General features: G+C 41.3%; 1 pseudogene; it reads right to left on the bottom strand.

Annotated features, from left to right (window-relative positions):
* Positions 1 to 1,767: 1,767 nt before the first annotated feature.
* On the bottom strand, positions 1,768 to 5,433 carry LOC141804911 (E3 ubiquitin-protein ligase TRIM21-like; annotated as a pseudogene).
* Between the last annotated feature and the right edge of the window lie 7,624 nt (positions 5,434 to 13,057).

The raw sequence follows: 13,057 nt of genomic DNA on the forward strand, positions 1-13,057 counted from the left end.
TTTTCCAAATATTAAAAACCTGAATTAGACCCCTGGAATATGCCTGTAACAACCAAAGTATTGACTCATGGAAACACGTTAGTCAGAATATGCTCCTGAGTGAGTTACTTGACGGATTTGTGCACTTCTGGGCATGTTCAAAATGCTACTTCTTGGCTTCGGGTCCAGCAGGTCCAGACTGATTTACAACATGTCTAAGTCTCTATGACAACACCACGCCGGCTGACACAGTTTAGTAGAGAGAAAAGGGATCTGTGATTTTCTCTGCTGAAAACGATTTCTGTGATTAATTTACTAGTGATGTTGGACACTGGAGCCTAACTGTTGGACAGAAAAAGGACAGAAGACCAGAATAATGATACACAGGAGAGAGATAGAGCACAGGCTAAAGGCTAAAAGGGCTAAACTGTGCTGATGTTGACCCCAACCCGCAGTCAGCAGTTATTCTGCAGTGGTCTGTTCTAACTTGAGAGTCTATCAATAAAATGAAGAGTCAGGTTACGTTAGCTCTGCTTGGTAGATGACTGGCAGGACATAACCAGGATTCACTAACATTACACATTACTGACACGTCTTGGAGCACTGGGCTGCCAGCTGTGCTAAATAAAGACAGCTACTAGATTACATACAAACTGACAGTGTTTACTTGTTGTCACGTTAGCCTACAGATACATCAGAGCACCGGGCTGCCGATAGTGCTACATTCAGCTGGTTGCTACGTTTGCTTGATGTCACGTTTCAAACTATAATGCTACGTAACTTGTACTGATAAATATCTTACCTTGGCGTGTTGTCTCCAGTAAAAAGTTGTCTTGCACATAGAAAATTTGTTTCGATCCGATCTCCTTTTAATTCCAAACAAACACACGCCCCACTAAAAGTCATTTACGACAGTATGCGTGAGACTCCGGGCCAGAAGGTGGCGAGGAAGTCCAATTAAAACAGATCCTCCTCATAGAATCTTTAATTGGAATATGGTTCGAATGTGAATGTAGACAATAACACATTTTCGGTCAGATTGTCTGCTGTTGTGCTGCTCTCTAGGATAACTTCCCCTCCATAAATGCATTTTTTCTACCAGACTAAAATACTACAGGTCAGGGTTGAAGTTCAGCTTCAGGGACAGGGCCATGCCTCAACATGCTTCTGGATCAGGAACTGGACATGTGAAACAGATGATAAGCTGCATGTGATTAGCTTGCTTTCAGAGATGTGGATCTGCATCTCAACGTACAAACTTTATTTTAAGAGTTATATATCCACAATCCAGTCCAGATATGGTCCCTCGTGGGCCAGAAAACTTGAAGCCTACCCCCAACATTTATTATACTCATCCACAAACCACTGACATTCATCTCTAGAATGGATCTGTTCAGGCTCTATGATCCATTTCTCCTTGGTTTAGACCTCTCTGCCAAGCCAATAACCAGTGTTGTTGTTGTGTGTGTGTGGGTTTGCAGTCTGGCCTCTCCGCGGTGTCGTGGCAGCTGTCATATAAACACCTTCAGTGCAGGTTTAGCAGACCGCTCAGTCCGGATGCAGAGCGCTTTGATCTTGACGAGGAATACTATCTGTTTCTAGCTCATGGACCTGCTTTAGATGGTAAACGTGTATACACACACACACACACACACACACACACACACACACACACACACACAAATTTAAAATTCCTGAAGAGAATTCATCCAAACTCTGTCTTTCATCTCTCAGGTCATATACTTTACCACAGCCAGCAGCCGTTAATCTCCACTCGGGGGAAACTGGTCACTGGACCTCCTGAAGTCCTGAAAGGCTCCCATGCATCCATCCTCCTGAAAGCGCACGGTGGGTGAAGTTCTCCATCTTTATTTTGACAGACTGAAGGAGGAAGAGAGTTATGAGAAGGGACGGCATCAACTAAAGCCAGGAATACACTGTGGGATATTTTAAATCGATTTACTCAGCTCCATCTCAAACTGCACGACTCCATTGCTGAGTTCAAAAGTTCACAGCCTAAGAATTATACTCTCACACTATACAGCCCCATGCTCTGATGCCACTTCACTGCCCACACTATGCGACCATATACCACGTGTTGGACTCTGTGTCCTTCTTCTTCAATGCTATTTGGGAGCTGGACTCTTGTATCCAGCTCTGCAACATCAAAAGGTACTTGCACTGTAAAATCTGTTACTTTGACTCAACTCAAAAAAAAAATGATGCAACATTTTCCAATCAATTGTCTGTTGTTTTATGAACTTACTATATAGTAAGTATAACCTAATATTATTCACTTCACACCATTTAACAATATTAAGTAAATACTACAAAAATCCGATAAGAAATGAGTTTGTATTAATGTAAAAAGAGGCAAGGAATTAAGTTACATTAGACCTAATTAAGATAAGTAGCATTTAATCGATTACTTTAAAAAATCACTTAAAACATATTTAATTTATTAGTCTGGCAATATTTTGGTACTATTTTAAAGTTAATCTGCTTAAAATAATGAGTTACCTTCAACACATATGAACAAATAAAACAAGAGGAGGTCTCGTTTTCATTCATTTTTTAATCATGCCTCACACAAACAATGGCACAACAATTTTCCAATGATTGTAGGCTTTTACTTCAAGGACTTTTTAACATGCTCCCAGAGCTTGCAGCTTGCTTCTGCTAAAATATCTAGCAATGACTGACAAAGTTTATCAACAATGAAAAAGCTGTGAACACCACATCTAATGATGTGTCATTGATGGTACATAATGAGGGCTATAATAATGTCTATATTTTCAGTTTCAGGATGTGTTTTTCATTGACAAATTTTAATTTAAATACCAAACATTTAAGGCGTTGTTTTGGATGAATACAGTGCCACCTAAAAAAAAGTTGCATGCAAAAAGTTGAAAAAAACAAAAAACAAAACTGCCAGTGGAACAAAAGAAAAAAAATGCTTGAAAATTTGCTTAAAACAAGAATAATGTCTTAATACTACTTAATACTTGCTAGGCGCTGCCCTGTTGTGGCTGCCTGTTGCAGCTCTTTCTTGTCTGTTTCTTGTAATTTTAGTCTCTTTTACATCATCTTTGTATTTGGAGTGGATCATCACTTTGTATGGCTCATTTGTTGGCCATGGGCACCAAACTGATTTTGTCTTCAGTGATATTTTTACTACTTTTTCTCCTGTGTTTGTCTGGAGATCCTGCATGTAACCATGGCTGCATTGTTTACATAATAGATCAGCTCTTAGCAGCCTGTAGCATGTCAATGCTAACTGGTGCAAGGCCTGATGTTTTCCCACAAGGTGAGGAGGAAGAGGTGAGGACGATGTGCTGGTTCTCGGGTGTGAGCTAAGAAGTGACGACATGGACCTGTCCTTCCATCCATCTTTATTCGAAACGTAAGATTTATCTCCGATAAGATGGACAAGCTAGCCATGCCAACCCAGCAACAGAAGGAATACTAGAAGGCAGAGAAGCATCATGCTATTCACAGATAACATGGTTATGCTCATAAATGTGTGTCTTCCCAAATCCCCACCACAGGAGAGGAGTCATCAACAGGGACAAGTTATTGAGTGCTGAGTCTGTCAGCCTTCTCTGTTTTCTACAATATTTACGGAGAGATTCAAATAATGTCTTCCCATTGTGAATGAGAGTTCTAGTTCTGGTGACCGGGGAGATGATCAGGGGGTCAGAGTTCAGCCCTCCATGACGCAGACAAGGACAGAAGAAGGGGCAGAGTCCCTCTGTGAAGATGCAGTTAGTGAATGAGTGAAGTTGAATCTTGAGGAGGGTCTGGTCTCCTTGATGACGTTGGTCATCAAGGAGACCAGGCCCCCCTTTGAAGCTCACAAAGACCCCCACCCTCTGAGGCATGGAGTCCAGACTCAGGCAGACGGCCGGGCTGGAGAAAATCAGGAACTCTTTGCCACCTCTCAAAGACACAGACCAGTACCCATGCACTGGACTCACAGGGAATGTCACCTTCCTGTGCACAGACTTTCTGACCACGCCCACAGGCCAGTCGGTCTTCCCTGTGACCTGGACCTCGTCGTAAAAACTGCCTGAAGAGAAATCCTGCTGAGCCATGACGCTAACATACACAGAGAATCTGTCGGGGTTGTCCAGCAGCTCTTGTATCACCTTGCCACACCTGACCTGTTTGTTATCATCTGATAGGACTTACCAGGGGTTCGCTGTCTGAGGTCCAGGAACCCGTCCACTGCAAACTGCTGGACTCTCTTCAGTCTGAACTTATGGTGCAGCTTCTGCTTGGCCCCACTCAAAGTCTGCTCAAGCTTAGCCACAGCTCTCGCTACAGTGCCCTCATATGATGGCAGACAGACCCTGACCTCAGACCAGTTCCTTGAGCTGATCTCAGGGGTCATGGGCCTAAAGTTCTGCAGGAGGAGAAGATAGTCCTTAGTGCATGAGAGCTGCCTGACCTGAGCCGCTTTCCTGGTGAGTGCAGAGATTTCTTGTTCCAGATCCGTGATGATGCCATCAGCCTCCCGCTCTGCAGTCCCCTTTGTCTCTTTAATCACCTCAATGAGATCATTCAGGCCCGTCTCTGCAGTCTGGGACAGGAGGGTGAAGACCTTGGCCCCGGCTGCTATGGCCTTGTTGTCTGTCTACAAACGTTTAACGTGCTGGAGGTTCTGTTGTCTCTCATGAATCCTCAGCTGGATGTAGGCATCCTCACGCTTCAGCTGGGACTTCTTCGCTTTAAATTCATCTTCCAGAAAGGAAATGTTATGACCCACATGAGCTGAGACGCTACAGTGACAGCACACACACACACACACCTGATCTGTCTTACAGAACAGCTCCAATCGTTTTTTGTGCTTCGAACACACTCAAACCTCCAAGTTCTTCACTGGATCAGTGAGCTGGTGTCTTTTCATCGAGGCAGCTGTCATGTGGGGATCGAAGTGGATACCACAGAAGGTAGAGGCGAGACACGTCAAGCACGACTTTGTGGCCTTCAGTTTGGTCCTGGTGCAGATGTCACAGGTGATTTCTCCAGGTTTAGCAACTGCGATCTCCAGCTGGAGTTACTGCTGGATTTTAGTACACTTCAGAAGCTTTAACAACAATTACAAAGTTAAAATAACATTGTGTGTTACTCAGGAGAGCTACTGTTCTTGGTAATGATGCCTCTGTACGAGCTACAAACACAAACCAGCCAACAGGGCAGAATGCGTCTGCTGCACTGTGTGTGTGTGTGTGTGTGTGTATGTGTTTGTACCTACCTACCTTAAAACAGTGAAGAGCTATTAAGGGGAAGGAGCCTGAAGGTCCTTGTGAAGTGCAATAGTCCTCAGGGACTCTCAGCTGTAGCCCAGGACCGTGTGCCTCAGACATAAACAAGGAAGTGATCCAGAGGCTGCACCCCCTCTGTGTAAAATCAGTGTGACTCATTTCAAACCTTTTTGTCCTGGAGCTCCATGGGATTCGTGTTTGGTATACTTCACCATGGACTGTTTCACTTTATGAACAGTAAATAGAGACATTTAAAGTCCAGGTTTCCTCCAGTTAAAGTAGTGCCTGAATTGGACCTTAAAAGGTGCCGGAAACCCTTGCATAGCAGATGTGTTACACAAGCACGGCAAATATGATATAAATATATATCTATCAATCTATCTATCTACCTATCTATCTATCTATAAATATATATCTATATCTAAACAACTATATATATATATATATATATATATATTAGTGCTGGGCAAGTTAACGCGTTATTTTCGCGTGAACTCGTCAATCTATTAACGCCGTTAAATATTTTATCGAACATTAGTACATGTCGCTCACATGCTTTTTTTTTGTAAATGTCTGTCGCTGACCGGAAGTGAAATTGGCGGAAAAACACGATGAGTAACCAAAACAAGCATGGAGAAGAGGGGTATTTCGGCTATATTTTTTCATCCATTGCCAGTGTTATCATAAAGTCAGCTCGTCTACCAGCTTCAGACTACGACTTCGAGTTTGACGGTTGTCCTTACCGGTTTTAGCCTGAGTACACGGACGAGGAGCTCCATGAAAGAAGGATGCAGAGGGAGAGAGACAAAGAGCTGGCTCGAGAACAACAAACAGGAGCACGTCCACGACTCAATGCGAACTGGTGGTGCGCTTGTGGACAGTGTTCGCCTATGGCAAAAGAAGAGGACTGTGTTTGTGATAACGATGGATAGCGATGGATGAAAAAATATAGCCGAAATGAGCGATTTTGCAAAGATTATGTCCCGCGCTGAAGCTCCCTTGCCGTGGCCCCCGCTAAGTGCGGCTAAAATCAGCTGGATCTAAATAACTTCTGAAGGACTCCAAGCTGCACAATGTTTGTCTGAGTGAGTAAATGAGCATGCACACACCTAAAAATAAGGTCTAGGTGTCAAAAAACCAGAGTTGCCCTTTGAAGGAGCTCGCCGCTTAGTGTATCAGTCCGCGCACGGCGTGCCAGATATAAACAAACGCAGGTAGTCTGCCAGGACGAAGAGACACGATGAGACCTAGAGCCTTATTTAGCGGTGTTTTTGTGTGAAAGCAACGCGCTGAAAATTCTCTAAATAAAGCGTGAATGCAGACCGATATCAGAGTTTTTCGGTGGGAGTCCTTTTATTTGTGTTTTAGGGCAAGTAAAATATTGCCCCGTCTGAGTGCAGAGGAAACCGGCAGAGGAGCAGGGAGGGGGTGTTTGGTGCGAGCGCTCTGGGTTTGAAAGTTTTAATCATTGCCTAGCCCTAATATATATATATATATATATATATATATATATATATATATATATAAATGTATATATTTATATATATATATATATATATATATATACGTGTGTGTGTGTGTGTATGTGTGTTTTCTCACTTACAAAGACTGCAACTATGAGGCAAAAATCTAAAAAACAAAAATTCGGAAAAGTACATTGTCTGATTTTGAAATAATGAATTAGCATTTTATTGTCTTATTGCTGTGAACTTCAGTGGCCAGTAGGTGTCACCCGATTTGCTAAAGTAACAACCAAGCCACAACCAGCACCGTCGTATAGGGGGTAAAGGCGATGACGATTATAAGGGCCCACAGCCCTCTAGGGTCCACACACAGCCCCCAGTACGTATATGTGCCTTTTTACAGTTGTCTTTGATGTGCTCACTGTTACTCATGATTTCTCTAGTTCATCTCTCCACAGGTGCTTCTTGTGATTATGATGTCAGTAGGCTCAGTAGCTGGTTGTTTGTTCCTGTCTGTAGTCATTTGTTCAGTTGATGTGGTTGCTCTCTACTGTTGTTTTGTTGTCTCTCTCTCTCCCCCTCTGTCTAGTCTCTTCTCTACACTCTTTCCCTTTATCACTGTTTCTTTCCTGATATCACCTTGTTCTGGTTAAGCAGTAATCTTCAAACTTGGCAATATACGGGAGGAAAACTATATATATATATATATATATATATATATATATATATATATATATATATATATATATATATATATATATATATATATATATATGTATGTATGTGTATTTATGTATAAAATATATATCAAAAAACACTAATAAAGAGTATAAGTTTAAAACTCAAAGGGAGCCTTACACACTAACGGCTCCCTTTGGAAAAGCAAATGTGTTCTGCACAATACGGCAGCCAGACCATAATTCTGTTGTCTTGACGCTGAACAGGACAAAGTAAAAGAAAAAAAAAAAAAAAACAGCCCCCAGTAGCTTCTATAACAAAATTATCATACATACACTGAAATGATATATATTCATACGAATAAATCCGAATTAAAACAAAGCCATAAGGCATACAATTTTCTAATCTTAATAATTTCAATAATCGCCTTTGCCCCTTATTAAAAAATGGTTTGGTCCACACCAAGATTTGTTCTTCCTCAGCAAAAGTAAGTGAGCGCGAGTGAACTCCAGCAGGGCTAGGATGGCCCCCAAAAAACACAAGTCTGGACACTAAAAAAAAAAAAGAGTTGAAAAGGAGTCCAGGAGTAGAAGCAGCAGAGCAGGGGCCCTGGACATCCAAAGCTTTTTTCCTAAGACTGGTGGGAGTAGAACTACCGAAAGTGGCTGAAACACTGCCTACTTGTTCATTCATTTAATGTCTGCAACATTAGCTTACCTTTAAAGGGGCGCAGGCTGACTTAGACACTGGTCGCCTATTTTGGTTTATTAGTGGATTTATTTTCCTTATTTCAGACTGGACCCCTTTAACTTTTCCTGACATGCTCGAGCCATTGTCAAAGCCCTGTCCTCTGCAATCTACAATGTCAATGTGGTGCTCCTCTAATGTCTACAGTATCATCTCTGATATTTCATGGCCAATCTCGCCACTGAATTCTTCAAAATGCAAGAAATGTTCAGTTACATCCCACTGATCGTTCTCCTTCTGAACAACATATCTCAACAGGATTACATTCTGTTCCTTGTAGGAGACATCAGGAGTTGCATCACATATTACTGAGTAATACATTGCACACCGTCAAAAACACCGAAAAACAGGAAAATTGAAGGTTGTAATGACTGGGGTAGAGGGGCCCACACCAATATTCAGGGGGCCCAGAATTCCTAGCAACTGCCCTGGCCACGACACAACAGAAGTACAGCCACCACGGAAGTTAAGAGGACAGATTTTCTAACATACACAGAAAAGTTGTGAAAGTAAGTAGATGATTGTTTTCTTTGATAACTACAGCTATGATAAATATAAGTCTAATGCTAACATTATGACATGACTGTTTCATAAAGCTAAATATAAGATGACATTTTTTTGGTCAATAAAAAAAATATGAGTACTTTGAAGGATATTACAAGGTGAGACCCCAACGAGGCTAATGTTTAATGTTTAGTAAAAAACAAAAACAAAAACAAATTATAACATCAAAACTTCTAAAGATACAGCTTAAACACTTGTGTTTTGAAAAACAACCAATATTTACCTTTAAAAGTAGCATTTGCACAAACTTGATAACTTTCTTATCTTACGATCATTCAGAGGTCGGTTGGGCGGCCATTTTGGAAAGACAGGTCTTTTGTTTGATTGGATAAACTACAACAAATCAGAGATAACCCAAAAGTCCTCTAAAGAGCACAGCAGGTTTTATCCTTGCAGACTGTTTTGTTTTTAAAATAAAGCTCTGAAAGTGATGTCTTCTACAGAGGACAAATATGGATTGTTGGGTCTCTGTAGCAGCAGACCCTACTGCAGCGCTTGGTGGGTGGTGGAATGAAAAAGGTTTGTGCTCTTGGGGCTATACTTGTTGATGTCTGTGATACTGTATCTGTGCACTTAATAATGCCCCAGGAAACACAACCACGTTGTTGTCATTATTCGTGTAGACACTCGGACCACGTACCTCAATAAACATGGTGAGACCAGGGATTCACCACGGAGTAAGCTAGGGAGGCTAATTATAACATAACACGCTGAACCAGAAACACGTCAGTTTTAGCAGGAAATGAACATACCTATATGATCCTGCTGATAATTTCCATTTTCATGTAGTCGTCCTTAAGAGCCACTCTTTTCCCGTTTATATATATATCGATACTAGAATAGAAACTGCAGTGATCCGGGCTGCAGAGTGGCTGCTCTCTCCTCTCTCCCTCCCCTTCCTGAGCTGCTGCGCTGACTCCTCTGGCTGCACCTCTCACACCTGCATCGAGTTCGCTGATTAGGAGCGCCGGCACTTAAGCGTTGTTGGAAGGATGGGCCGGCGCCAGTAGATTCCAGCTCTTCGTGTGGTAATCAGACCACGATTGTTCTCCTCGCGTTCTTTTGGTGCTGCAAACACATTTACAAACTCTGACACCAACCTTTTGGTCTCAGGTTCCTTATTTAGAAGAGAATAGATTTCATCAGGGGGGTTATAGATTTCGAAATTTGGAATGTTTACTCGCACATAATTCCTGATTTGCAAAAACCTGAAAAAATGGGATTTCTGCAATCTGAATTTGTTTTCAAGTTGATTAAATGTGGAAAAAGCATTGTCAATATATAAATTTTTCACAGTGACTAAACCATTCTCTTTCCAGGCAGAAAATACAGCATCTGATTGAGAAGGATGAAATGTATGATTATGACAGATGGGGGCAAAAACAGAAAAGTTTGTTAGTTTAAAAGTTTTTTTAATTTGATACCATACCCTTAAAGAGTTCTCTACTACAAATCCAATTCCTCTAAAAGGTCTAGGGCTCCTCTTTGTTGTATTAAGTAGTGCTGGGAGTGAAGTACCAATAATATCCTGCTCCACGGCCAGCCACGCTGGAGTAGTATCATTAGGTTCTGTAGGATAAGCATCTTGCCAGTATACAAGCGCCCGTGCATTAGCTGCCCAATAATAACTCCCGCTGTTCTCCTGGCTTGTTATTTCTCCTGATAGTCCCCAAAATTTAAGTATGCTTCTGTGAGCTCTAATACTTTACTAAGTCAAATCAAGTCCTGTACTTGGGCGTTATATCGAAAACTCAGAAACCATCCACCCCCCTCTCTTGGTTGGTTTGATCCAGAGACGCTGCAGGAGACTTCAGAGACAGAGACAGATAACGGTGCAGCACTTGTTGATGAAGACTTTATCAGAGCCTTAGCTGTTTCCTTTCTTTTTTGGAGAACTTTGACATGACATGTCGTGAGTTAGACTAACGTAGCTCTGCTCTAACGCAGCATCCTCTCCAATCAGGAAAGAGCAGCGGGAATTTTATAGTGAGAAGGCTGACTCTAAAATAGTGAAACGCGTATCGTTGTACTGAAGAGAGTGCCGTCGCGTACATGCGCTGCGCGTGTACGCGACGGCACTCTCTTCAGAACAGCAGAGTTCAGGTGGAGGAGACTGACTGAGCCAGTGAAAGAGAGGAATAATTCAAACCACAATGTCTTGTTCAGTGGTTGTGATACATGGAGTATTAAGACATATGCACCCCTACAAGTTTTATGTTTATGTTTATGATTGGCCTCACGCGGGCCGGACAGGGACGTACAAAGGGCCGGATGTGGCCCGCGGGCCGTAGTTCGCCCAGGTCTGATCTAGATCATCGCTTAAAGGCATGAATTCACATTTTTGCCAGTTAACAGTATACCCTGATATCTCTCCAAAAACTTTAATGTGTTCTAACACTGACGGAGTAGATTTTTCAGGCTGTGACAAAAACAAAATTACATCATCAGCATATAATGCTATATGATGGTTTATTTTGCCTAAGTGTATAGGGATGATTTTTGTATTATGTCTAATACTTGCTGCAAGGGGTTCAATACACAAAGCAAATAGCAGAGGGCTCAAGGGCAGCCTTGCCGGACACCGCGATATAAATTAAAAGGATGGGACCTGTCTGAATTGGTGAGGACTGACGCAGTTGGATGGGCATAGAGCATCTCCACCCATGAACTGAAATTTTCACCCAGGCCAAATTCTTTAATCGTTAGCAACATGTATCTCCAGTCAACTTGATCAAATGCTTTATGCGCATCAAGTGTGAGTACTGCAGATTTTGACTTAATTTCTTTACTATATACAATATTCAATAATCTATGGATATTAAAGAAAGAAAACCTTCGGGGAATAAACCCGACCTGGTCTGGATGTATTATAGTTGCAATATGGGCACTTAATCTATTTGCTAGGATTTTGGTAAACACTTTGAGATCACTGCCGAGAAGAGCAATAGGCCGATAAGATGATGGGTCCGTCTGGTCTTTACCTTTTTTTAATATTAAAGAAATGTTTGCAGCATACAATGAGTCTGGTCATATTTTATTTTTTATTGATTCTTTAAACATTTTCAATAATAGAGGCGCCACATCTTCAATAAATGCTTTATAAAAGTCAATACCGAACCCATCAGGGCCGGGGGACTTTCCACTTGGAAATTCCTTTATGGCCGTAATAACCTCCTGTAAAGTGATTTCAGAATTAATTTCTTTTTGTGCATTACAGTCTATTTTAGGGAGTGGGAAGGAGTGTAAAAAACGAAGAATGTCTTCTTCTGCTGCAGAGCTATGGGATTTGTATAAATTTTCATAATAACTCTTGAAGCACTTATTAATTTCAACAGAGTCAGTAACAAGTGAGTTCTGGTTGTTCTTAATTTCATGAATTGCTCTACTAGCCTGCACACCTCGCAGCTGTCGTGCAAGCAGAGTATCAGGCTTATCCCCCAACTCAAATTGTTTATGTCTCACTTTCATCAGTAAAGTATTAATTTGCTGTAAAAGAATACTGTTATACTCATGTTTCAAATTAACAATCTCCTTTAACAGAGATGAAGATAGAGTCTCTCTGTACTTTTTTTCAAGTAGGGCAAGTTGGGGCTCTATAACCGATAACCTTTGCCTACTCTGTTTTTTCTGTGCAGCTTCATAGGATAAAATAAACCCTCTTATTACAACTTTGAAAGCTTCCCATAAAGTTGAGTCTGAGACCTCACCTGTGTCGTTAAAAGCTAAATAGTCTTTTATTGCGCATTTGCATTTCTCCACAAACATTTTGTCATTGAGAAGACTCGGATTAAATCGCCAGTTATAATGAGCTAATTTCCATCCAAAGTCCACACTTATGGTAACAGGGCTGTGGTCCGAAATTAAGATGTTGTGATATTTTGATGACTTTGTGATTGGTGTAAGTTTGGAATCAATCAAAAAATAGTCAATCCTTGTGTATGTGTTGTGAACTTGTGAAAAGAAAGAATATCCCCTCTCTGTGGGATTATAAATCCTCCAGATATCTGTCAAATTAAAAGACTTCATCAGATTATTTAGAACATTAGTGGAGTCAGAAGGACAAACTGGGCGTGATGAAGATCTGTCCAAAATAGTATCTAGAACACAATTGAAATCACCACCTATAATCAAATTGGTAGTTGTTAGGTCAGGTATTAAACGGAAAACCCCCCGGAAGAAACCTGGGTTGTCAAAATGTGGAGCATATAAATTAAGCAAGGTAACGTGAATGTTCAAAATAGTGCCAGTCACAATTATAAAACGTCCGTTTGGGTCTGTCTTAGTTGAAAGGTGATGAAAAGGAATATTCTTTTTAATTAGAATTGCCACACCACGTGCTTTGGAGGTAAACGTTGACTG

The sequence above is a fragment of the Halichoeres trimaculatus genome, unplaced genomic scaffold (assembly GCF_033239565.1).
Source record: "Halichoeres trimaculatus isolate MK-OKI-2021-1 unplaced genomic scaffold, fHalTri1.1 fHalTri1_scaffold_15, whole genome shotgun sequence".
NCBI lineage: Eukaryota > Metazoa > Chordata > Actinopteri > Labriformes > Labridae > Halichoeres > Halichoeres trimaculatus.